This window comes from Ursus arctos, unplaced genomic scaffold (genome assembly GCF_023065955.2).
Source record: "Ursus arctos isolate Adak ecotype North America unplaced genomic scaffold, UrsArc2.0 scaffold_36, whole genome shotgun sequence".
In the NCBI taxonomy this organism is placed as follows: domain Eukaryota; kingdom Metazoa; phylum Chordata; class Mammalia; order Carnivora; family Ursidae; genus Ursus; species Ursus arctos.
In genome coordinates this window covers 21,495,239-21,521,346 of record NW_026623050.1, presented here as the reverse complement: position 1 = coordinate 21,521,346, position 26,108 = coordinate 21,495,239, and the positions used below count along the sequence as shown (strand labels likewise).

General features: G+C 38.9%; 1 protein-coding gene across 5 annotated transcripts in view; it reads left to right on the top strand.

Moving 5' to 3' along the window:
* Positions 1-26,108, top strand: part of ZNF280D (zinc finger protein 280D) — a 296,194-nt gene that overhangs the window by 155,561 nt on the left and 114,525 nt on the right. For 2 of the 5 annotated variants that reach the window (XM_048219567.2, XM_026518552.4), the window contains exon 1: positions 13,872-13,972. The exons of 1 other annotated variant lie outside the window; for it this stretch is intronic. The gene's annotated coding sequence lies outside the window, so the exon portion shown is untranslated. Of the gene's footprint in view, positions 1-13,788; positions 13,973-26,108 lie in introns of those variants that run through there. 2 more of the 5 variants (XM_026518549.4, XM_026518551.4) reach the window with 2 other exon arrangements.

The following is a 26,108-nucleotide window of genomic DNA, read 5'->3' as shown; positions in this document are numbered from 1 at the left end:
AATACAGTAATGTATAAGGTGACTATAACAATACTGTATTGAATATTGGAAAGCTGCTAAGAGAGTACATCTAAAAAGTTCTCATCACATGAAAAAAAATGTAACTATGTGAGCTAACGGATATTAACTAAACTTATTGTGGTATCATTTTAAATATATACATATATCAAATTGTTATGGTATACATCTTAAATTTATACAATGTTATGTATCAATTATATGCCAATAATCTGGAAAAAATCACTGATTATCACTTTTGTGAATTCATTGTTAACTATGTTTCATTATGATGCATAACTATGATTATGTATATCATTAAATGTTTTGGATGAAATGTGTTATATTTTTATTTCGTGACTAAATGCTGTTCCTCTGTACTCAGTGAACATATTTAGAGATTATATTACATTGTTCCACCTGCTTATCCCTTACAAATATTATCACTTATAATAATTAAAGAAATATATCTGCCTATTTATGACCTAGTACCCTAGCAGTGCTTTAGAGCTTAAACTTAGAAACGGAAACAGGACATATACATAGTTCCGAATTCTGTTTCTTGACATGGCCACTTTGACGCAGTTGTTACAGACTCATCAAAATGTTCAAGATCATGACAAATTATAAACTCACTTTTGTGGTTTGCACCTCATTCCTTATACTCGCTTGATCTCTAAGCCTCATCACATTCTAGATTTTTACTCCAACTGAAGATGTATTTTATGTGGTTTTGATTTGAATTTCCCTGATGGCTAATGATTTTGAACATTTTTTCATGTGTCTGTTAGCCATTTGTATGTCTTCATTGGAAAAGTGTCTGTTCATATCTTCTGCCCATTTTTTTTTTTTGATCATTTGTTTCATGTGTATTGAGTTTGAGAAGTTCTTTGTAGATCTTGGATACTAATCTGTTATCTGTAGTGTCATTTGGAAATATGTTCTCCCATTCCGTGGGCTGCCTCTTAGTTTTTCTGACTGTTTCCTTGGCTGTGCCACCTTACGCCAGTTAGAATGGCAAAAATCAACAAGGCAAGAAACAACAATTGTTGGAGAGGATGTGGAGAAAGGGGATCCCTCCTACATTGTTGGTGGGAATGCAAGTTGGTACAGCCACTCTGGAAAACAGTGTGGAGGTCCCTTAAAAAGTTAAAAATTGAGCTACCCTATGATCTAGCAATTGTGCTACTGGGTATCTACCCCAAAGATACAGACGTAGTGAAGAGAAGGGCCATATGCACCCCAATGTTCATAGCAGCATTGTCCACAATAGCCAAATTGTGGAAGGAGCCGAGACGCCCTTCAACAGATGACTGGATTAAGAAGTTGTGGTCCATATATACAATGGAATATTACTCAGCCACCAAAAAGAACAATTTCACAACATTTGCTGCAACATGGACGGGACTGGAGGAGATAATGCTAAGTGAAATAAGTCAAGCAGAGAAAGACAATTATTATATGGTTTCACTCATTTATGGAACATAAGAAGTAGGAAAATCAGTAGGAGAAGAAAGGGAAGAAGGAAGGGGGATAGAAAGAAGGGGGAATGAACCATGAGAGACTATGGACTCTGGGAAAGAAACTGAGGGCTTTAGAGGTAGGGGGGGATTGGGATAGGCCGGTGATGGGTAGTAAGGAGGGCACATATTGCATGGAGCACTGGGTATTATATGCAAGTAATGAATCATGGAACTTTACATCAAAGACTTGGGATGTACTGTATGGTGACTAACATAACATAATAAAAATTATTATTAAAAAAATAAATAAAACAAAAACAAAAAAAAAGAAGATGTATTTTATGAAATTTAGGAATGGGTTGAGAAAAAAATTTTGTTTGTCAAAATAAAAAACATGCACGAGTTTCTATTTTAGTCTCAACCAAAATGTTCCCTGGTCAAAATGATTACGTGAAAATTTTACATACTCAGGAAACTATTAATATAACAAATGCCAAATTCATTTAACAAATTCATTTCACAAAGTCTCAGCTATCAATTAGGTATTTGGTGCATGAAAGAGTGAGACACTACCAAATATGCCCAAATTTGAAAACTAAGATTTGTTTAATATTTAAAAGTGAAACTAGTAGAATTTATACATAATGGAAGTAACCAACTACCTACAGAAGTAGTAGAAGTTTGTGTGTAAATCAGTAACTAAGGAGTTATGGGAAGAAAATTGAAATGAAATTCATTGAACGTATTTATTATGAGCTGGACCTGTGTTTTTACTTCACTGAGGAGTACCCAAAATTCCAAGTAAAAGAAAAAAGGAGTAATCTCAGGAAAATGTGGTTGTACATACATACAATACATATAGTAATTCAATCCAGCTTAATCCAATAAATTTTACCAATTTTGACTGAAGAAAAAAATCATTTAATAAAGAAGTGTTCTGTAAGTTTCTTATAATGGTACAATAGACCAAAAAAATGCAGTTTCTTGGAGTGTTTGTCATTCATTCGTTTACTTGTCTATTAATTCATCATACATTCACTGAGGCTTGGTATAGGTTTTGCGATAATCACTGAAAATGTAAAGACTAATAAGACACACAGTCTCCACTCTCAACAAGCTTACAGTTTAGTAGAGAGCAGTAGACAATAATTACAATACAGGCAGACTTCGCTATAGCTATTCATACTAATTACATACTGTATTAGCTATAAATGCAATGTTATATAAGAATGTAGTCACTTAGAACAGGAGAAAATATTTGCAAATCATATATCTGATAAAGGGTTAATATCCAAAATATATGAAGAACTCATACAATTCAATAGCAAAAAAAACCCCCAAAAACCAATCTGATTAAAAAATGGGCAGAGGATCTGAATAGACATTTTTCCAAAGAAGACACACAGATGGCCAATGTGTATATGAAAATATGTTCAACATCACTAATCACCAGGGAAATGCAAACAAAAAACCACAATGAGATATCACCTCACATCTTTACAATGGGTATTATAAAAAAAGACAAGTGTTGGTGAAAATGGAGAAAAGGGAACCTTTGTGCACTGTTGGTAGGAATGCAAATTGGTGCAGCCATCATGGAAAATAGTATGGAGATATCTCAAAAAAATTAAAAATAGAATTGCCATATGACCCAGCAATTTGGGTGTCTATCCAAAAAAAAAAAAAAACCCAAAAATACTAACTTGAAAAGATATATGTACCCCCATGTTCACTGCAGCATTGTTTACAAGAGCTGAGATATGGAAGCAATCTAAGTGTACATTGTCAGATGAATGGATAAAGAAAATGTGCGTGTGTGTGTGTGTGTGTGTGTGCGTGTGCGTGTGTGTGTGTAGTGGAATGTAATTCAACCATAAAAAAGAATGAAATCTTGTCATTTGTGACAACATGAATGGACCTCGAGGTCAACATGCTGAGTGAAATAAGTCACACAAAGAAAGACAAATACTGCACGACCTCACTGATATGTGAAGTCTAAACAAACAAGCAAAGAATCAAATTCATAGATATAGAGAACAGATTGGTGGTGGCAGAGATTGGGGCTTGAGCTAAATGGGTGAAGGGAGTCAAAATGTACAAACTTGCAGTTATAAAATAAATAAGTCATGGGGTTATAATGTATAGCATGGTGACTATAATTAACAATACTACATCATTACTTGAAAGTTGCTAAGAGAGTAAATTTTAAAAGTTCTCATTACAAGAAAAAGTATTAAGGAGGGCACGTATTGCATGGTGCACTGGGTGTTATACGCAACTAATGAATCATTGAACTTTACATCAAAAACCAGGGATGTACTGTATGGTGACTAACATAATATAACAAAAAAACATAAAAAAAAAAGAAAAAGTATTTTGTGACTATGTGTGGTAACACATTAACTACAGTTATTGTGATCATTCTGCAATATATACAAGTATTGAATCATTATGTTGTATACAGGGAACTAATATAATGTTATGTCAATTATACCTCAATTAAAAAAATAAGAAATCAGAAAGAAAAAAAAGAATTCATTGACTTAAAATAGTAATCTTATTCTCTTGCTTATAGTCTGTGGGATGGCTAGCTAAGACTCCAGGCTTCAGGTTCTGAGCTCAACAATGATGACAGGGTTCAGGGAGGCTCCCTGTGTCCCTTATCTTTGACCATTGACTACTTGAGGTATGTGGTCTATCCATGTGTCTCACTATGCAGCCCAGGCTGAATAATCACCAGCCCCCTGGGACACGCTCTTCTCATCATTGGAGTACTGGAGGGAAAGCTCAAGCACATGAGCATATTTTTTTAAAAGATTTTTTATTTATTTATTCGACAGAGATAGAGACAGCCAGCGAGAGAGGGAACACAAGCAGGGGGAGTGGGAGAGGAAGAAGTAGGCTCATAGCGGAGGAGCCTGATGTGGGGCTTGATCCCAGAACGCCAGGATCACGCCCTGAGCTGAAGGCAGACACTTAACCGCTGTGCCACCCAGGCGCCCCACATGAGCATATTTTAAGCCCCTGTTTGAATTGTAAGTGCTGACATCTCATTGGCCAAAGCAAAACACACGATCAAACCCAATACCAATAGAGCAGGAAAGTATATCTGGAATATTATACAGGAGGAAATATTTGCTGAGCAATAATTCAAACTTACACATAGAAGTGCAATAGGAGAGAGCAGGGAAGATATTATATAAATCAAAATTCTTGGTTTTAAGCCATAGAAACAGACTCTGGCTTATTTAAGCATAAAAGGAATCTATTAAGGAGCTATTCATTAGGATATAGGCTCTGAGAAGCCTTAAAAACCAGTCTCAGGGACCATGCAGCCAAGAGCAACTTTGAAAATCACACATAAATAGGCTGTAGAAGACATTGTTCTTACTGCCAGTAGTGCAGACACTCCAGCTCAAGCTGCCCAAACTCTGTTGCTAGAACTACTGGCTCTACTGCCTCTAGAAACTGGTTTTAGGTGCCTTCTCTCCTACTACACATTGTCAGAATTTGCAAGAAAACCATGCCATTAGCTTCTGATTCATAATCTGGGGTAGGCATGGCTGACCGACGGATTCTAGATCATTGCACATTCCCTAACTACAGGTGAAGTGGGAAAGCAAGCAGCTGGCATCTTCAATTTCATTAGAGGCGGAAGCCTCTGCCCTGTAAGAATGGGGAATATCTCAGACATAGGTAGAGGCTCACATGCTAGGTGGCAAAAGAAAGAATGAGAAATTTTTTATTTTAAGTTGGCAGGTGAGGGCAGAGATATCAGGGAAGGATTCCCAGAGGAGGTAAGGTTCAAGTTGAATCTTAAAGAATCAATAGGAGTTAGAAAGTTGAAGAGGAGTAACATGAATGAGGAAAACATGGTACATTTGAGGATCGGAGGTAGTTCAGCATGGCTCAACTGCAGTGTATGCGGATGGATATGTATGAAGTGACAGCAGGAAAGAGCATCATGAGATTAGGTTGGTGAGAGAAATCGGGGCTTGAGCATGAAAAGCCTTGTATGTCCTGTCAATTGGTCAGGTGGTGGTGTAGGCAATAGAAAATACTTTAGGTATTTCAGATAGAAAGGTATTAAATACAGGGAACTGCAATATTAGCAAAAGGGCTAGAGGAATAGAAATCAGAAGCTGCTGTGATTTCCTAGCTGAGATCCAGGGTTCAGGAAGCTGCTGCCCCCCATTGATGGTGCCTCAGTTACCTCTCACATCCATGAGACTGGTGAATAGAACTAACACTAGTACTCACCTGCCGCAATTGCCTCTAACAGTCACATCTGAATCACCTTGGTTGCCAGTAGTAGCTACAATAACAGAAGATGGCTTCCATCTCATTTTCATCTTTCAGATTTAGTGCAGTGCATCAAATTGGCAGAACCCAATACATCTAGAACTCTAGTGGCAAGGCTGTATGGGGAATATAGTTGTTTTTTGGTCTTTTGTTTAGCTTCCTATCATCTCCAGTTAGAAGGAGAGTGGAACGGAGATTAAAGGAGTTGATCCATAGTATCTAGCACGCCATGTTAAGGAGCATGAGTTTTGTCTTAAGGACAATGTAAAAAATGGATGGATTTCTAAAGCATGGATGGTACATACTTAGATTTTCTTTTTAGAAGGGTGTTTTGTAATGTTGGAAGGAATTAATTTCGGGAGGGTACAATAGAAGATTTTCTCACTCAAGCGAGATAGAGAAACTGGAAGTCAAGAGTAGGGTAAGGGTTGGAAAGCTGTGAAGAAGGTAGAATCTTGAGAAGTTGGTATAGGGTTGATGGGTTATGATGGGCAGTAGAGAAGGAGAAGCGGAAGGTTACTCCTAGGTTTCAGGGTTGGACAGCTGGAGGGATGGCAATATGGCTGAACAAAATGAAATAGAGAAAAAGAAGAGAGCATAATGGATCAAGTGTTAGAAATGTTGAGTTTTTAGGTCCTGTGGGACCGTCCAAATGAGATTATCAAGAGTATGATGAGGTATATATAGGCTCTGATGCTTTGGAGAGGGGTGTGCTTTGAAGAAATAAATTCAGGAATCATGAAAATAGAAATAAAAGTCAATGTCATAGGAGAATTCAGTAACAATTTATTTGGATAACTAATACTAGGTACTCAAAAAAATAAACCCCAAATCCCAGAAACTTAACTTATTAAAGTTTATTTTTCACCTGATAGTCGAGTGAATATTGCTGTGTTTGTTGGGGGAGGTGTTTCTGTTCCATCAATCATTCAGAAACCCCAGGTTACTTCTACCCAGTGCCTTCACTATTTTCCAGGGCTTCAAGGACTCTGGTAGATCCTCTGCACATGACCAACTGAACAACAGAAAAGGTCTGGGAAGAACATAGAGAAGTTTTAGAGGCTGGGCTAGACGTGTTGCTAGCCTACAGCTTCTCAAACTATCTGTAGCAAAGGACCACTTTTTAAAAATTTTCCAATCTGTTGCAGACTATTACTTTTGTAAAAGACAATAAAGATGTTGTGAGAATGTCTAATTTCTATAAAAGTTTCTAAAATTTTTCATATGCTATACTGACCTTGTTATGGACCAGAAACAAACAAATCATGGAACAATACTGATCTCTGAACCACACTTCAGTAGCATTGGTATAAATCGCTTCTGATGACATTCCACTGTCCTGAACTAGTACATGCAGCTACTTGAATGTTAAAAGGGATGGGAAATGTTCAGAGGAGGAAATTAAGTGATTATCTCCATCTTTAATCCACCCTTCTAGTCCCAAATATCCATTTATCTTTTCCTCCCTCACACTAACCTCTTTCCAAGAGAGATAACCCAAAGTCCCATCAAGTCATTGCATCTAGCTTAAAGTCCCAGATGGTGCACAGATTTCTTCATCAGATCTGGATGTGACTTTTCTTGGTCTGATGACCTATGAACTAAAAAGACAAACAATCCACTCCTCCCCCTAGACTTATAGCCAATAAAGGATGGTAGAAGTGAAAGAGGTTAACTGCAAACGACACTCTTGTTAGGAAAGGAGCAGAACTCAAGACATGGCAGTCACAGCTTCATAGCAATTCAGAAATCCTGCTTACAAGTCATTTTGAAGGCCTTTTATACCAGGGGTGAAGAAGTTTCCTTGGTTAGGTGTTAAACCTCTAATTCTTTTTTTGGTGAGATATTTTCTATACAGGGTTTTCCAGAGAAACAACCAATAGGTATTAAATAGATATAGATACATATCTTCATTAAAACATTATTTGTTTATTTATTTGACAGAAAGAGAGAGAGAGAGCACAAGCAGGGGGAGCGGCAGAGGGAGAGGAAGAAGCAGGCTCCCCGCTCAGTGGGGAGCCCAGATTCAGGGCTTGATCTCATGACCCTGGGATCATGACCTGAGCTGAAGGCAGACACTTAACCAACTGAGCCACCCAGGCGCCCCTCTTCATTTCTATATATCTGTATCTGTATCTATACCTAACTGGAGAACCAAAAAGCCAATACAAATCTGAAGACTGAGAATGAGGAGAGCTGATAGTGTAAGTCCTGGTCTGAGTCCAAAGGCCCAAGAACCAAGAGTGCTGGTATCTGAGGGCAGGAGAAGGTGGACATCCTAGCTCAAGCACGGAGTAAATCCATCTCCCTCTGCCTTTTTTATTCCATTTCGACCCTCAACAGGTTGTATGATGCCCACCCACATTGGTGAAGGCAATCTTCTTTACTCAGTCTACTGATTCAAATGCTACTCTCAAATCCTCATAAAGAGGATTTATGAACAATGACTTATTAAGAAAATTGTATGAGAGTGGGGAAAGGAGGACAAGGAAGAAGAGGAAGCCAAGTCTATCACTAGGATACAGTTAGGAGTCGGGAGCGTACTAGTTATTTTAGCAAAGAGAATTGGCAAATAAAGAATTGTTAATGGCAAAAAGATAACAGTAAATATTGTGGAGGTGGAGACTGCAGGAAGCAGTCACCATCTCTAGCGCTGAGGGCACAGAGGTTTGAATCCCTAACAGTGTCTTAGTTCGAGCTGCTGTAACAAAAATACCATAGACTGGGCAGCTTAAACAACAAACATTTCTTTTCCACAGTCTGGAGGCTGGGAGGTCCAAGATCAAGTTGTGGCAGATTCAGTGCCTGATGAGGACCTGCTTCCTGGCTTGTAGACAGGAGACTTCTTGCTGTATTGGGCGGAGGGGGTGCGGGGGCAGGAAGGGAGGGGGTGGGAGACGGAGAGAGAGAAAGCAAGAAAGAATGAGAATGAGAGAGAGATTGAATGAGAGAGAGATCTCAAGATTACTTCTGAAAGGTTCTGTCTCCAGATACCATCACATGGGGGCTAAGGGTTTCAACATATGGATTGGGCGGGGGGGGGGGGGGTTGAAGGGGGTGGGGACACATATATGCAGTCCATAGCAGACACTTAGAAGCTTGGAAATGGCCCCATGGAGCTGAAACTCGGCCCTTTGAGAAAGGGGCAGTGCTCAGCTGGTGCTGGAGTCTCTGTGCTTGGAGCAGAGGTATAGAGCTGGGACCCAGACCATGAGAAGGGGGTGATGGTAGCTGGTGTTGATATCTCTGTGGGGGTACAATAAGACAAGTTCTGCAAGTGTTGGGAAAACTGTAAAGTAGATTCAGTCTTTGCTGCGGGAATGAATTGTCACTGTTGGGACTGATAAAGAGTTGCTGGATTCATAAAGACAGAAACATAAAGCAAAGTAAACAGGAAGGAGCAAGGCCCTTCTTCCTCCTTCAGCCTTGCAGTCTCCCTCTAGGGTCGTCTATTGGCAGAATGTAACCGGGAGCAGCTGGCAAAGCACAAAATTGGTTTGCAGAATCCCAGGCCCCAGAATCCATAAAGATGAGTTAAGAAGGGTGGCTTTGGAGCTGGCGTAAGCTTAACATGCACTCCAGCAAGGGTACGTTACACAGAATCCTACAGAAGGTAGCTTCAGCCTGGTCCTACAGGGGAATTCTGGAATGTAAGTCATGCCTCAAAGTTGTTCTCACCCAAGACAAGGGAGTTAGGGCTTCCAGACTCCTGCATTTCTCAGTCCTTGGTTAAGAGCTGGTCTTATGGGCATATAAATTCCCGGGTACTTTCAGTCTCTTGAAGGCACGCAAAGTGGCGCCAATAGCCTAAGGGTAGTCCCCTGAAAAAGAGCTGCAGATCCTGGCTGTTGGATGTAAAGGCACAGTGGAGCTTGCAGCTCCCTTTTTTGGGAGCACCCCAAAAAGGTGGATAAATATCCAAGAGTAATGGTTGAAGCACCAACAATACTCCCCCTGGGGACATGGTTCTGAAAGCTGCCTTATTTCTCTACTTTCTTAATCAAATCTCTCTCTCAATTTAATAGCTGCTTCTTCAATTGTAAGATGAGTATGTTCTAGGGATCGAACGTACAGCCTAATACTGTATTGTATACTTGAAATTTGCTAAGCGTAGATTTTAAGTTTTCTCCCACATACGTGCAAAGTGACTGTAACTATATGAGGGGACGGATGTGTTATAATTAACCTTTGTGGTAATCATTTCACAATGGATATGTATATCAAATCATCCTGTACACTTCATATACAATTTTGTCAGTTGTACCTCAGTAAAGCTGGGGAAAAAATAGTAGCTGCTTCTTTGAGGCTTTCTGAAACAATAGATACTACCTGAAACAACATGTGTAATCTGATCTTTTCCTAAGGGCTGAGTCATTCAAATCCTACTGAGGTTTCCTTGCTCAAAGCCTTTTAAAATATACCTTTTTCTCTTTGGAATCTAGTAGAAGTATTGTGTTTTCAAACTCTGCAAGACCGCCCAAATGCTGGGTTCTATTTTCTTTCATTTTGTGTAAACTTGTTAATTCTGTTCCATGCTAATCTCTTTCTGGTAATATTTTACAAATCACATAAAAAATCACCAACAGGGGCGCCTGGGTGGCACAGCGGTTAAGCATCTGCCTTTGGCTCAGGGCGTGATCCCGGCGTTATGGGATCGAGCCCCACATCAGGCTCCTCCACTATGAGCCTGCTTCTTCCTCTCCCACTCCCCCTGCTTGTGTTCCCTCTCTCGCTGGCTGTCTCTATCTCTGTTGAATAAATAAATAAAAAATCTTTAAAAAAAAATCACCAACAGCTACTATTATTTTTGTTTTCTGAACTCTTCCCTTAGAGCTAGAAAATTGTACTTGTACTGATCTTCCTTCTAACGTATTGAAGACAACAATTTAGCCACTGCCTAATATGAATCTTTGGTTATCCAGCCTACTACACGGTTCCTTAATTCCCACCTGACTGCTATGCTCAACTAATACCGCATATTTTGGATTTTTTGTTACAGTAGACCACTATTTCCATTATTAATCAGGGTTAGTGATTTAGTAACAGCTCTCAAATCTCAGTCATAACCCAGTATAGGTTTATGTTTTGCTCTACTCAGTACAATGAGGATCTGTGGGGGGGGATGTGCTCTTGTGTAATTATTAAGACCTGTAGTCCTTCCATCTAATGTTACTGCCATCCCCTAGTTCCTCAGAATTTTCCGTATCCAACTGACTGAAATGTGAAAAACAGAAAGGAACTATAAATCACTGGAGGTTTTAAGTAAGGGTCAGGCTTAGATTGGGAAATCACTGCCTACATTGCCCTGGCCAAATACAGTCACATGACCTGGTAAAGAAGTAAGGGAACTAGGAAATGTGGGTTTCCTGGGTATGCAAGCGTAAAGTAAGACTATTTATCATTGTCTCCACCACAGTTAGGATGTTTTAACATGTAAGTAACAGAAAACCCAACTCAAATTGGCTTTGTCAGGAAGGAGAACTTTTCTCTACCCTCTTAGATTTACTTTTTGGGGGCTCGTGAATTAAACGGACAAAAGGACAGGTTATCAAGAAAAAAGACAGATTTTAATCACATACCAGCTAAGGGTGTTCACCAAGAAATGTGACTCAAAGGAGTGGTTAGAATTTGGGGCTTATATACCATTTTAATAGATGCAGGGGAGGAGAGAGGGCACTTATTTGAAAACAAATAATTTCTTGGAAGGGGGTGGGGGAGAGAGTGCACTTATGGGAAAACAAATGACATTTAGGAAAGATAAATGGGCCCTTAGGAGAATAGATGGGAGATATATAGTTTTGTGACAATGACTCTTTAGGTGTGGTGACAATTCTTCATTGTCTCTGGTGATAAGAGCCAATCTTCACTGGTGCTCCCTGGGAGGAGATTTATGACAATGGAGTTCTTTTGGGAGGCTCTGCTTTTAGGCAGATAAGAGATTTCAGAAACTCAAATGCCTTCAGCTAAAAATAATTTTTATGTCACAGAGGCTTATTCTGGACCCCTTCAGCTTAAACAGAAAAGGGAATTTATTCACTCATATAACAGAGAAATCTAGAGGTAGCACAGGGTTCAGATTGGGTTTGATTTGGAGGCTTATGATGCTCTCAGAGAGTGACTTCCTTTCCCTATGATTGATTCACCGAGCCATTCCTCCTCCACCTGTTAGCTTTATTATCAGTTGGCTTGCCTTAGTAGGAAAAAAGTTGTAGCTCTTTCAGTTTTCACATTCTAATGCCAATGCCATATCATCCAGAGAAAGAAAGATCTTCTCTTTTTCCCATAGTCAAACAAAAATCCTGGGCTTCACTCTGATTGGTTTCTGAAACAAAAACTGTTTCAAAGGGAGGTAAGGATAATTCTAACAGTTTTAGGCTGGCTGGGCCAATCTTGGAATTGGGGGTGGGTAGTGGTTAGTCCACCCAAATTAGGTGAACACAATGGAGCTGTGAAATGGAAGCTGGTCAAACACCTATACCCATTATAGTCAGGGAAGAGTGTGGAGCATGACCTCACGTAAGAAGAATAAGTACTGAGGATACTTAAAGAGTAGGTACAGAATGTTAAGAGACGGAAAATTGACAAGTCAGAGGAAGAGAAACTCTTAACAAATGATAGGAAAGTGTGGACAGTAAGTCAGGAGAACCAAGAGAGTCATGTTCTACAAGCCAAGGAACGAGTTTTAAGGATGGAGTCATCAAAAAAAAAATCATCTAAATTACTTCATGTGTGTTGATTTCATACTCATTGGAAATCTTTTATAATTTGGCTTCTCATGTAAATGTTTCCTTTGAGTGAAAATGTATCAACCGGAGTTTTCTGGTCTTCAGGGCAGCTATGCTTTTCATGAAAAAAAAAAAAAAAAGTAATAAATTTTAATTTTGGTTTGTACATCAGTCTCTAGGAAGTTTGGTTGGCATGAATCATCCCCTCGATTTAAATTAGTTCTAGGGTCTAACAGCATTAAGTTTCTTTCTCTACACCTGGGACCAAACTATAGAACGCAGAGTGAAATCTTCAGTTTATTTTCATTACCATAACATGCTTTGCAAACCAATAGAATTTGATTTGAATTATAATGACTTAAGAATATGGCAAGATTTTTGAACTTCTAGATTTCCAGTTTGTTTTGATTGTTCTCTTTTCCTGTAAAGCTTACTTTCAGGGCCAGAAAGAAAGAGAAAGTTGGATAGACTATCTCAGGCACAGTTGTGGGAAGAACAGGTCATGGTTACCTGTAGCTATTCCAGGTCTAGGGATAATGGCCTTGGTAAGATTGATCTGGGGGTGGCAATCAGTAAGGAAGTGACTATAACGCTAAACACCATAGAAAAGCTGGAGGCTGTCTGGATGAGAAAGAAGAAACTAATTCAAATAGGAAGAATTAGTTCAATTCAGTGATGGGTTAATGCAGTGATTGGTGTGTGTGTTAAGGATCTAAGGAAGCAAGACTGATCCTGTGAGGACAACTGGGAGAGGAAACTCCCCTTACACATCAGAATATAAGGTGTAACAAGTATTTATGCAAGCAGTATCTTGCTAAGTGTTCTTATAAATGCATTTAACTTTTTTTTTTAAGTTATTATACGGATCCATAGGGCAGAGTTAGGAATTAAGGGAGACACAAGCGAAACGGTATGTTTTAAACAAATATGGGAAAATTAGCCAATTATTAAAAGAACCCGACTTTATGTCTCATCTGGCTTATGTCTTCGCTCCTCAGGCACGGTATTTCTTTGTAATGGCGCCTCTCTTCCTAGACCACCTTACTTTCCAAGTCTGCGGAGAACTAGCTGTTACACACAGGGAGGACCCAGAACTCATGTTCCCACGCCTTCAGCTGCGGTGCAAGCCCCGACTTCTGGATCGCCACCCACAGTCTCGCCAGGCCCGGACCCTGGCCCTCGCCCGCGGCCAGCGCGTGGCGGGGTGCCGCGGCCTTCGAGGGCCTGCGACGCGACGCACATGCCCGCGCCCGCCTCCCGCGTCGGCGAGAAGAAAGGGAGCCCGGACGCGCGGAGGCTGACCCGGAGCCTACCCATGAGGCAGCGCGCCGGCTCCACGAGAACCCCCCTTCCCACGGCTCAGCTGCTGCTCCGCAATGGGAGCCGCCGCCGTCGCCGCTGTGTAGTTTTTCGTGCTCCTCCTTTTCCTCCTCCTCTTTCTCCTCCTCCTCAGGGCCCCAGTCAGGCCGATCCGCTCCGCTCACGGTAAGCGCCCCCCGCCCCCGCCCGCCCCGCGCTGCAGCAGGCAGAGGCCCTCCCGCGCGGCCTGCGCCGCCTCACTCCGGGGGCGCTGGGCCGGGGGTGTCGAGGCCGGCGCGGTTTGCCGAGAGCGCCCAGGGCGCGGGGGAGGGGACCGGCTGCGCGGCGGCGGCCGGACCGCCATCTTGCGCCGGCCCCAGCGGGGGAGGGATCCCGGCGCGACGCGGCAGACGGCTCGGTGCGGCAGGCCGGAGCCGCGCAGGCCTCCGCCGCGTCTTCCTCCGTCTCCTCCTCCGCCTCCTCCACCTCCTCTGCCTCCTCCACGTCGCCTCCCAGGGCCTGTGCCTGTTTGCCCCAGCCTGGGTTTGGCTTTTCTCTCTACTACTCCCTTTGGTCCGCCGTACATTTTGTGCCGGTGTTTGGCGGGGACCCATGCTTCCCAAACAACAACGCTCCCCGGAGTCTCTTCATGGTAGCCCGAGACCGAAGGGGGTTCCGAACTTTCAGGCATCCGGGGCCCAAGGGTCCCTGTCCCCCCGCCCAGGTGACCAGTCATCCCACGCTCACAGCCTCGTTCTTGTCAAAGGGACTTCCCAGCTCTGCCCGAGAAGTCCCGTTATTGTCTACAGAACGGCCCTGAGAAACGTGGAGTTGGATACACGATTTACTGACCGTCCTTTCAGGTTTCCCTTAACGAGACGGAAAGAATGAGCTCACTCTGAGGTTTTATCCTGCTCTAGAGATGGAGGGAGTTCCTCCCAACTTAGCTCAAGTTTGAAGGCTTTTAAGGAGAAATCTGCTAGAGAGGAGAAACGTCAAAGTGAACCCGCTTCTGCAAGCACGGGAAGACCTTGGTCCAAGGGGTTCTCTTTGTTTGCAGAGATTTGTTTTTTAAAAATTCTGTGAACTTAAACGTTATTGTTTTCAGATTTGGACTGGGTCTTAAGAACTTGACGTCTTTTAGTGCCATTAGACATAAAATGGAAACCTAGGAGAGTTTTAAAGCACAAAAGCCACCTCAGCATTTGTGACAAGTCTTGCCTGGGGGGGGGGGATTAGTGACAACTCACGCTTTCTAAGTGGAAACTTGGCTGTGCCATTGAAGGCACTGGTTTGCTTAGAGGATTGTTAGGGATGTACGCTCTTGACGTTTTAAAAACATCAGTACAAATACCGTTATAACTGTATCTTGCATTTGTATCTGTTATTGATATGCCTTATTTGTACCTCAGGACCCCTTTTGCCTTGGTCTGTGTTTATGGAACTGTTTCGAAGATGAGGGAAGAGAGCCTCAGGGAGACATCTTTAATGAGGTCATGGCTAGGAAGTGATTGAACCATTTCTAGAACCTTAGGTCTTCTGATTCCTCATTCAGTGCAATTCACTGTATTAGGTTTCATTTTTTTTGTGGGAATAAGGTGACTGAGGAGAAGCAAGGAGGCCCACCTACAAAATTTAAGAAATACTATTCAACTGCTCCTTTTACATTTTTGTTTTTAAGAGTTTATTTTTAGCTTTTCAACTTTTTTATTACTGAAGTTTTCATTATATTTTTCCCCGCAAACATCAAAAAGTTGAAGAATAGCCCATTTGGACATTCACATGTACCACCTAGTTTTAAAAGTGTGGCCATTTTGCCACATTTCCTTTATCTGCCTATCTTACAGTCTTTCGGTGAACATTTTCAGAGCACATTGCCGATAACATAATTCACACCGAAGTCCTGTCGATGTGTCTATATGGATGTCTTAAGAATAAGACCAATTTTCTGTATAAGTACAGTACTGTAATCATACTTAAGAATAATCTCTACAATCTAATATAGGTATGTAGTATGTATTAACATTTTCCCCATTGTCCTGAAAATGTCCTTTTTAGTCATTAATTTTGGAACCAGTATCCAATCATGCATTCATTACGTTTGTTTGTGTTAGTTTCTTTTAACTCGGTGTAGTTCCCTCTCTCTCTCTCTTTTTTTTTTTTTTTTTTTTTTTTTGATGACATTGACCTTTTGAAAAGACCAGGCTACCAGTAGTCTTGTAGAATAACCCACATTCTGTATTTTACTGACAGTTTCCTCTTCATTAGGTTTAAATTGTACCTTGTATCCCCTGTATTTTCTGTAAACTTGAACTTAGATCTGAAGGCTTGTGTTGGTCAGGCTGAATATTTTTGGCAAGAATACTTAAGTCACGCAGTGTACTTCACATTATACAACATCTGAAGGCACATAAAGGAGGCTTATCTGTTAATCCTATTAGTAATCCTAAATTTGATCTCTCCAATAAAATGGTGACAGACTATTTTTCCACGATAAGTTTTTTCTTTTGCAATTAGCAAGTAATGTAGGGAGTGATATTTTGGCATTAGTATTGGTATGAATTAGTGTTAGTATGAATGGCAAATTCATACCAATTAGCAGTAATCTGATAATGAGGTCATTGGGAGCAGTCCTCTAGAAATGGGTATTTGGGGGTGAAGGAAAGGAGCAGTTTTGAAGGATAGGACCAATTTACCTAGTTTAGGGAACTTAGAGTTGCTGCTACCTGTTGGCATCAGAGCCTAGGGCCTAGGGTTGTTAGGGGAGAGGAGGCTTAGAAAGTAGATGTCAGAGACTTTGCCTCCTTTGAAAGTTTGCTTAGGGCCCTTGTAGCGGTGGTGAGCTATGATTAATAGGAAAGTTCTGAGGTAGTTAAATGTTGGAGAACAAATCTCAGCATCCCCACTTCAACCCATTCATACCAGTTAAGCTGTCTAATCCAGTCCTGTTTCTTTAGTCCAGTGTTTTACTACTCAGAATTGACTTTTTTAGTAGGGGAGAGGAAGGCAAAGGAAAGGAAATATTTAATTTTTGTACGCTCTTCTCCCATACTTGCTTTATTTATTCAAGATAACACTTAGAACCATACCAAGTTTTTTTGTTTTTTGGGTTTTTTTCTGCACAAATTCAACAGGGAATGTATCTGTGGAATAAAAATTCTGGCAAATAGAAAGTAAACTATAGTTTTAGGTTACAGGAAATTGGAGATTATTGACAATATATTTTGTTACATTTCAAAAATAACTTTTGAAAGGTGAGATATATTTATTTATGACATGTTCACTAATTAAATATATAATCCTGACTAGTTTATCTTTTCCTGCTTCAGAGGAGTCCAAAAATCTGATTTTTCAGTCAGATTATTTTAAAGATATAAATAATGATTTACTTGGTAGTTTGTGTCAAACGCGTGTTTGGAATTTTTATTCATTTCTACAAAGCAGTTTTCTTTTTCTTTCTTTTAAAGATTTTATTTATTTGACAGAGGGAGAGAGAGGGATCACAAGTAGGCAGAGGGGCAGGGAGAAGGAGAGGGAGAAGCAGGCTCCCTGCTGAGCAGGGAGCCCAACAGAGGGCTCTATCCCAGGACCCTGGAATCATGACCTGAGCAGAAGGCAGACGCTTAGCTGACTGAGCCACCCAGGCGCCCCAGCAATCTTTTAACTATCATTATACCGGGAAAAATAGCTACCGCTATTCACCATCCAGTTTGAAAGGAAGTGTTTCTTTCTCTTTTTTTTTTACGTTTTAAATTATTTTGTATAATTTTCATTATATAATTTATAGAAGAATAAAGGAACAATGTAAAAAACTCATTAGAGCTTTTAATTAGAATTTAAACATAGTCTCTTTGTATATATCTTGAGACATGAAAAACATTTATCATGCATCTAATTGCATTCCACCCCTACAATGAATATGCACGCTCTTTTAGTTTTTATATGCACAGAAAGAACATCTTCCTTTATTCTTCCCGCTTTGAGGATCTGTGCAAAAAACAACCGTTGTGGTTGAAGGGTTAGACAAATTCTCTTTCTAGTTCCCGCAAGTTCTTTTCCTAGTTGCATGAGGAAGATTCTTCTTGGTAATTGAAGCTTTTCCCATACACTGAAAGAATTCTCTCTGCTATTACCAATCATAGGTCATCATTTTCAAGTCATTCCTTTGCAAGTGTAAGTTCTTACCTTCTTAATGAGTGTATCTACTTCTCCTGTAGTTTTTTTATAGTACAGCTCTCATGTAAATTTATGCAAGGTTTTTTTTTAAGATTTATTTATTTATTTTTAGAGAGAGAGTGCTGCGAGTGGGGGGAGAGGCAGAGGGAGAGGGAGAGAAAGAATCCTCAAGCAGACTCCCTGCTGAGCATGGGGCTTGATCCCAGGACCCTTATCTCATCACCTGAGTAGAAATCAAGAGCTGGTTGCTCAACGGGCTGAGCCACCCAGGTGCTCCTGCAAGGGATTTTGAATTCATTTATGCTTGAGAGTGCATTGAGCTGAGAAGAAAAACTCATTTTTCTTAGGACAGTAAGAATCATCAAATATGTATGAAGTCCAGATTATGTGCAACTGACTTTTCTTCCCATTTTTGAAAATCCATAGAAGTTCAACCCTATTCTTCCTGATATTGGCAAATCAAGAAAATTTCTTGCTGGGTAATATTAAGCCAGTTCTACACTTATAAAAATTTTGTCACAAGTTGTATTTCTGACAGAAATTTTAAATTGTTTTGTCCATTCTTGTAATTTTTGTATTAATCTTCGTTCTGTTCTTACTCCTTTTCTGAAGCTCTGTGTAGGTCTACATCTTTCAAGTTTAGGATGTTTCACTGTCCCGTGTAGCCCAGATTTTTATATATATTTTCCAGGTTTTGAAGGTATCTGTATCTGAAATAGGCAACGTTGTCTGAATGTGACTACTTAGCAACTGTCATGTGAACCTGAAATGTTCATATCCATCTTGTAAATACTGATTTGACATTTAAAGTACTTCTAATAAGTTCTAGCTAATCATTCCTGGGTTTGATTTTGATTTTGATTTTTTGCACGTGCATCATTAAATGCCATACTTAAAGAATTTTTTGAAACTTTTAAGGGTTCTTAATTTTGTTGAAGGGAGGCTGGCCATCTTCTTTGCTTCGTAATTGCAAGGTATTTTCAGTTCTAGATTTGTAGATACCAATTAGCATAACCAATCCAAGGAATTAAAAAATTTTCTACGTCATCTATTTCTTTCTAGTCACCATCATATATACCTGCATTCAACACTTGTTCACTTATGAAGTGTATCAAGTTACGCTCCCCCGAAGATTCAGTCTGAGATTTCCCAAATTTCTTCATTAGACTGTAAGGTGCTTGCTATCTATCTTTGCATTCATTTTTAGGTTTATTTAATAATTGTGAAATGTGACCTCTGCCAGTTTTCTTCTGTTCGATAATGGGCAGAAAATAAAAGTTCTGAGTTCTTAACTATATTCAGAGAAAACTGAAGACAGATGAAGAAGATCAGGTTATGCTGCGCTAACATATGCCATTTTGACCTAAGGATTATTTTGAGTGGACGGCAATTTAGAATTAACAAACAAAAACTGTTTTCTGTCCTCCTGTTATCTGCCTAAAAGCCAGTCATAAGTATCTCTTCGTGAAGATGTTTTCCCCCTTGTAGTAGGAAAGGAACAGTGACTCTTACTACTTGAGATGGAGAGTTAATACCAACATGAGTTTGCATGAACAGACCTAATGAGAATAACCCTTATTTTCCATTAGTTCTCCCATGTATCTTCTAGTTACTTCTCCATGATTTATTGTCTCAAAGCCCTAATCCCCTTTCCTTTGTTAAAATGGTATGTAAGACCTTGAGTCTAACCTCTTCTTTGAGCTTTACTCCTTTTTTGTGAATTCCCGTGGAAATAAATATTAATAAAAATTATGTGCTTTTCATCCTGTTAATCTGTTTTTTGTTAGTTTAATCCACAGGTCCTCAGGTACTGCAACATAAAAGGGTAGAAGTAAAGTTTTTCCTTCTCGACGCAGACTGCAAATATGATGTCTTCAATCTTACCTATCTTTATGAAAGTTGATGCAATGTTTTGTGCAAAACAATAAGAATACTGAAAGATAAGTGAAAGATAATGCATAATGATGATTTATTTCATTGTTGCATTATCCTTCTAGGCAATTAAATCATTCTTATGTTTTCTTAATATTTTGGTTTTTTGTAAGCATAGTTGGGAATATTTGTTTAGCAATTGTGAAATAATACCTGGGATGATAGAATTAGCAAAATATTTCAAGAGGTAGGAAAAATAAAATCACTAAAATCACATAATGTATCTTAAATTTATAAAAGGATTTTATAGGCTCACATAGTAATTGTAAAATACGATGAATTTTATTCTGTTTGAAAGTAATAAGATGTCGTTTGAAGATTTCTAGGAAACAAAGCCATAAAATGTCAATCTTTACAACTAGAACTACTCGAGAAAGAAAATCAAAAACAAATGGTTTCTATGGATTCTGGTAGTATATTGAAGGTTAATGGTTAATTTGGATGGTTAGATATACAGAGTTCCACCCCTTTCCAAAACACATATTAAACCTGCTTGCCTCTTCATCTAGAACCAAGGTAGTTTTTTCAGCTGTTTCCACTCCATCTCTAATGAATGCAGGTAGTACTTAGAAAGTTATTCCTTGAGGTTTCTGTTCCAAAATATTTTTGTTGTTACCCGGTTTTTCTTCCCTTCCCAACTTCACCTTCAGAGCTCCTCTGCAGTATACAACGATTAACTGAAACCCTGTAGGATCAGGGTGTAGTATTTAGGCTTTTTGGTGAACTGGATTAAACCAAAAATATTTTTTATTCCAATTATTTTTCATTGCAAACATTTCTGCTTTTCTGGTTTAGTACATCATGATGAGCACAGTGTGATTTTTTTTTTTTTTGGAAAGGTATATGTTTTGCATCTTTTTGTTTTTAAACAGTGCCTTATACCCTGCTTGATAAATGCTTTTTCTTAGAGTTGTGCTCATCATGTGAATACTCCCTATTTAAAGTTATTATTTTACTCTTTGGATTGGTATATACAAAATTTTTGACCAGCCAATATAGCCAGGATAGTAATTTAGCTCTCCTTTTTAAACAAAGGCTTTGAATTGATTTATGTAGTGTAGCAGTCTCTGACTGTGGTCTTGGGGACTTGAGGCGCTTTCGAGGGTTCTACAAGATCCTCTCTTTACTACCTACCTATCTTGTGAGGCTGGGTTTTCCTCATTTCAGCAGAACAATGTAGTGCAACAGATTAAATGTAGAAGCAGATAAGAGAATACAGCTGTCTTTATTAAGACAGCTATAAATGGGTTTTGCAAAAATGTAGAACAATGCCACTTCTCTAAATTTTTTGTTTTGGAAAATATTTTTCACACAAATATTTATATTAATATGTAATGGTTTTATTATAGTTATTTTTAAGTAAATTAATATGTCTTAAATTTCTCAAGTTGGGGTTTGTGGACTTCTAAGATTTCATCCTTAGAAGTTAATCAAATACATACTTTTTCATACTTTTCTTCTTCTTCTTTTTTTTTTTTTTGCTAGGTTTGGGATTTCTTCAGCATGACAACTGCTTGAATGCCTTTGATTTGAGGGCTATTAACCAAAGCAAAGATCATTAGTCTATGAAATAATTTGCTCCTTGCTTCTAGGCTCTACCCCTGTGTGTTCCTTATTTTGTGGGTATTGTTACCTTTGGTAAGTTTGAGAAGCAAAACCTGAAGGGCTTGGGAGGGGTCTGAGTGTTTTAGATGTAGGTAATCCCGGCCTGCTTTGTTTACCCATTTTGCTTTTTCCATTCAACATTTAAGATTATCTGACTTTATACAGGATTGCTGACTAATGATAGAAAGGCCCTAATAAACAAAATGGGTTCCCCCCCCCATGGGTAAAAATAGTAATAGACCTCTTACCTTTACTGAATAGGAAAAAAATAAATAAGAAAATTGGCCCTACTTTTTTGACACTACATTGTTGGTATTTATGCTTGAGAAGTTGTAACACAAGAGATGTCTTTCTAATCTTTTATTGTAGTGTTTTAGAAATTAAAAAGTATATTCTTAGATCATATTTCATCCTCAAAACAAATGCTTCTTTGAGATGGGTGGTATTATCATGATCTGTCCTTTACAGGGAATTGAGTCTCAAAAAGTTCATTTCATTCACTATAATATTTACTAGGTGCCAGATGCTGTATATTAATTTTGTAGGATATGATGCCTTGGTCTTCCCTCGGTCCAACCTCAGCCTTGTAATCTCAGGATTGCATGTTCTTTTCTTGGGTTAGATATCATAGGAGTAGCCTTGCAGCCTGGCAGCACCAACCACTGGTGGAAGTGACAGTTCCTAGAACATTTGGCCTGTTCTGTACCTCACTGCGTTCTGGAAACTTCTGGGTCTAGGATAACACAGCTTTGCATGGATTGGTGGAGAGTTACTGAGGAGTTTGGAATTGATAAGTGACACAATGAAAACATTATGTTAGGGCATTGTTAATTTGGTGGTTCTGTGTTAAATGGATGAAATCAGATCTGGATGCTGTGAGGCCAGTATAAAGTGAGTTTTACAAAGTAAATCTTACAACGGGTGTGAGGTTTTAAGGGCCTGAACAAGTACATAGTGAATGGAAAATGAAGGGTGGTTGTAGGAAATATTCTGAAGGAAGACTATAGGACTGGGGAATTGATTAGATATGATAAGTAAAAGAGGGAAACACTGAAAAGAACTTTTAAGATGGGGCACTTTGATGGCTTACCCATTGGTTAAGCATCTGACTCTTAATCTTGGCTGAGATATTGATCTTGGGGTTGTGAGTTCAAGCCCCGTGTTGAATTCTACACTGGGCGTGGATCCTACTTAAGAAAAAAATTATTAAAAAAATTTTGAGGACTCAAGATCAGAAGGATGACAGTTTTCATTGGTGGAAAAAGAGAAGTGCAAAGGTAGAACTAATTTTTATAAACTGAGGTGAGGTTAACGTAACATTAAGTTCACCATTTCAATTATGTTGAAGTGTACAATTCAGTGGCATTTAGTACACTCACAGTGTTAAACAAGCATCAACACTAATCTCAGAATAGTCGTTTCAGCTTCTCAAAAGGAAATCCATTACTCAGTAAGCAGTCTCTCCCCATTTTCCCCATGGCACAGGCCTTAGCAACCACAATGTACTTTCTGTTTCTATGGATTTGCCTATTCTGGACGTTTGACATTGATGGAGTCATACACTATGTGACTGACTTCTTTCACTTAGCATAATGTTCTCAAGGTTCATCCATTTAGCATGTATCAGTACTTCATTTTTTTTTACTGCTGAATAATATTCCATTGTATGGATATACCGTTTTGTTTATTCATTTATCAGTTGATGAACATTTGGCTTGTTTTCATTTCTTGGCTATTATGAATAATGCTGTAGGGCTAATTTTTATGGAGAAGTTACGTTCAGTTCTGGAAATACTGAATTTGAAGTGAGTGTTAATATCCAGGTAGCAGTTTTCAGCAGTTAAGAGATGACAGGCTGGAACTTAGTTGAGGAGTCAGGGTTGGAGATTAATATTTGATGATTTTATAGGCTGCTATTGAGAGCTGATAGCTAAGACTGTGGAATTTATTAGATCTGTCATTTAGGGAACAATTTGTGTAGGACTGAGGACTAAACTCTATGAAAACCCTGATTTTATACTACTTAAGGAGCAAGAGAATATGGAAAATCTGTATAGAGTTAAATAGGAGGTGGGTGAAGAACCAGTCTATTGTTATATAAAAAAATTTTGAGGAGGATGTTTCAAGAAATGGGGATAAAACAGATGTAAGATAAGGAAAAGGTGAATGAAGAAAGGGTAATTTGATTTGGCAAGGGGACGGTTATTGGGATTTTCAGATGGATACCTTTAGCAGAATACTGTGCGGTAGAAAATGTGGGAGCTGTACTGCTGGGCTCAGCTTAGTTTTGACTGACAGATGGGTGGTGATAACTAGAGCAAATGGACTGCAGCCTGGATCAGGGTCAGCAGGGGTTTTACTTGGATGAAATGGAGGTGGTGCAAAGAGAGATTCCCCATATCCTTATATGAAGAAGGGTTCCTTTTACATAGAAGCTTTTAACGACTCTGCTGATTTACATTGATTTGTAGATGTAAGCAGTCTTCTGAAGCACAGGCCTACTTACTGATACTACATTAAAAAAATTTTGTGTTATCAAAAATGTTAAAATTTCAAAAAGTTGGGTTATCATGATGATTTGAGATTTCAGATTTTACTCTGAATCAGTGTCAATGAAGTAGATCTTGATCATTGGGAGTTCACATCAAACCAGTTTATTAAAATGCAATTTATATTGTTTAAAATTATCAACTATTATTTTTTCTTCAGGAGTTTACTTACTTTGAATAAACTCAAGAATTTTATCCTCAGTGTTGAACTTCACAACCCAGTTGCTTCATTCATTACATTGAACTTGAAGGTTTCTAGAAAATATTTGGGTATGGTAGGTTGATTACCAAAAGACTTTATTCATAATACCAAATGGCATTTCATAATTCAACATTCTCAATTTTCTCAATTAGAACAGTTTTTTTTTTTTTAACTGAAATAATAAATCCCCTTTGTCCCTCTGTCTAGGTAAAAATTTACATCCCTATAACAGATGGATATGTTTATAGTGTTAGGGTTGTAAGGGCCCTTGGAGATGTTGAAAGTGACCATTTTCAATTATATAATGCTTAAATTTTTCATATTTTTCTTTGATGATGTATCACGTCTTGAGTTAATCTCATTTCCTGGTATTTTAACTATTAATTGTTTGTTCTTATGTTGAGGTGAAATCTGCTTCCCTTGTTCCTGATGGAGGCAAGTAGTATATGGCTGAAATCTCTGGCCTTTTAAGTGTCTAGATTTGAATCCTTGCTCTACCCTTATTTGTGTTACTTTGAGCAAGGTACTTAACCTCTATAATTCAGTTTCTGCAGCTGTAGAGTGAGGATGATAATAGCGTCTATGTCAGAGTTTTTGAGGATTAGACAAAGTAGTGTATGCATTTAATTAATGTTAGCCAATGGTAATGAAAGTTGTTATAAATTGCATGATCTGTAATTATGATAGCATAATAGTATATAATGAATCAAGTAGTTGTGTTGAAGCTCAATACTAGTAATGACATTCTCTAGTTTACTCAAAACAACTAATTATTACTAATATTGTTATTGTTTTTATCACTTGAGCCACAAAGAATAAGTTATCCTCTCTCCTTCTTTCTCATAACAAACGTAAAAATATCTGTAAATAGCTTTTACTTCTACCATCTCTACCCCACAGTCTCATGTTTCCTAGGTTAAATATCTTTAGTCTTTTGACCTAGACAGAGCTGTAATTCTAATTCATGGATATCTGTTTTTGCTACTCAACATTTTCCCTCCTACTTTGGTAACAGAATATCTTGATTTTCCTTTGGGAAAATCTTTATCTTACTGGTTGTTTTGTTTTGTTTTGTTTTGTTTTGTTTTGTTTAGTTGTTGGTTGGTTGGTTGGTTGGTTGGTTGGATCTCTATCTCTGGTACCAGGGGGAGCATGTGATACAGGACTAAACTATTTTAAGTCCTTAGCAGTAATGATTGGATTTGGGAAGGGCATATGACTTAAGCCAAGCCAGTCAACTGCAATCACAGCTAGTCCTCTTATTAGTGTCCTAGACTTGAATCTTGGAAGGTGTTTAGTTGGAGCTGGTATAGTCATTCACAGTGGGGAGCCTCTTGTGAGGGTCGAAACAACAGAGAAAGTGAAACCCAGGAATGGAGATAGAAAAACTAGATTTACATATCGTTGTTTAAATTGTACCTGTATTTAGTTCTGTAAATGAGCCAAGGAATTCTCTTTTGCTTAAGCCAGTTTGAGTTGGGTTTTCTGTTACCTCTTATAGCTGAAAGAGTCATAGCCAATACACAGTATGCCAAGTGGGGATTGATAAGGACAGAATAGAATAAAACCACTGTCTCTTTGATTTTAGACTCAAATTCTGTTATTTTGACACTGTAACACAAATCTGATCCTATCAGTTCTTTCTGAAAATCCCCTCATTGGCTTTCCATTGCTCTTAGGTTAAGGGAAAAATTCCTAACATGATCTCTGGGGTGCTGTGTTGTTTGACTTCTGTCTTATCTCCTACCATATACCCCCTTGCTTTTCTTTTCCACTCACACTAGTTTTTTTGGGGGGGTGGTTAGTTTCTGGTATTTGCTGTGCCATAGATCTTTTGCACATGCTGTTCTTTCTGCAT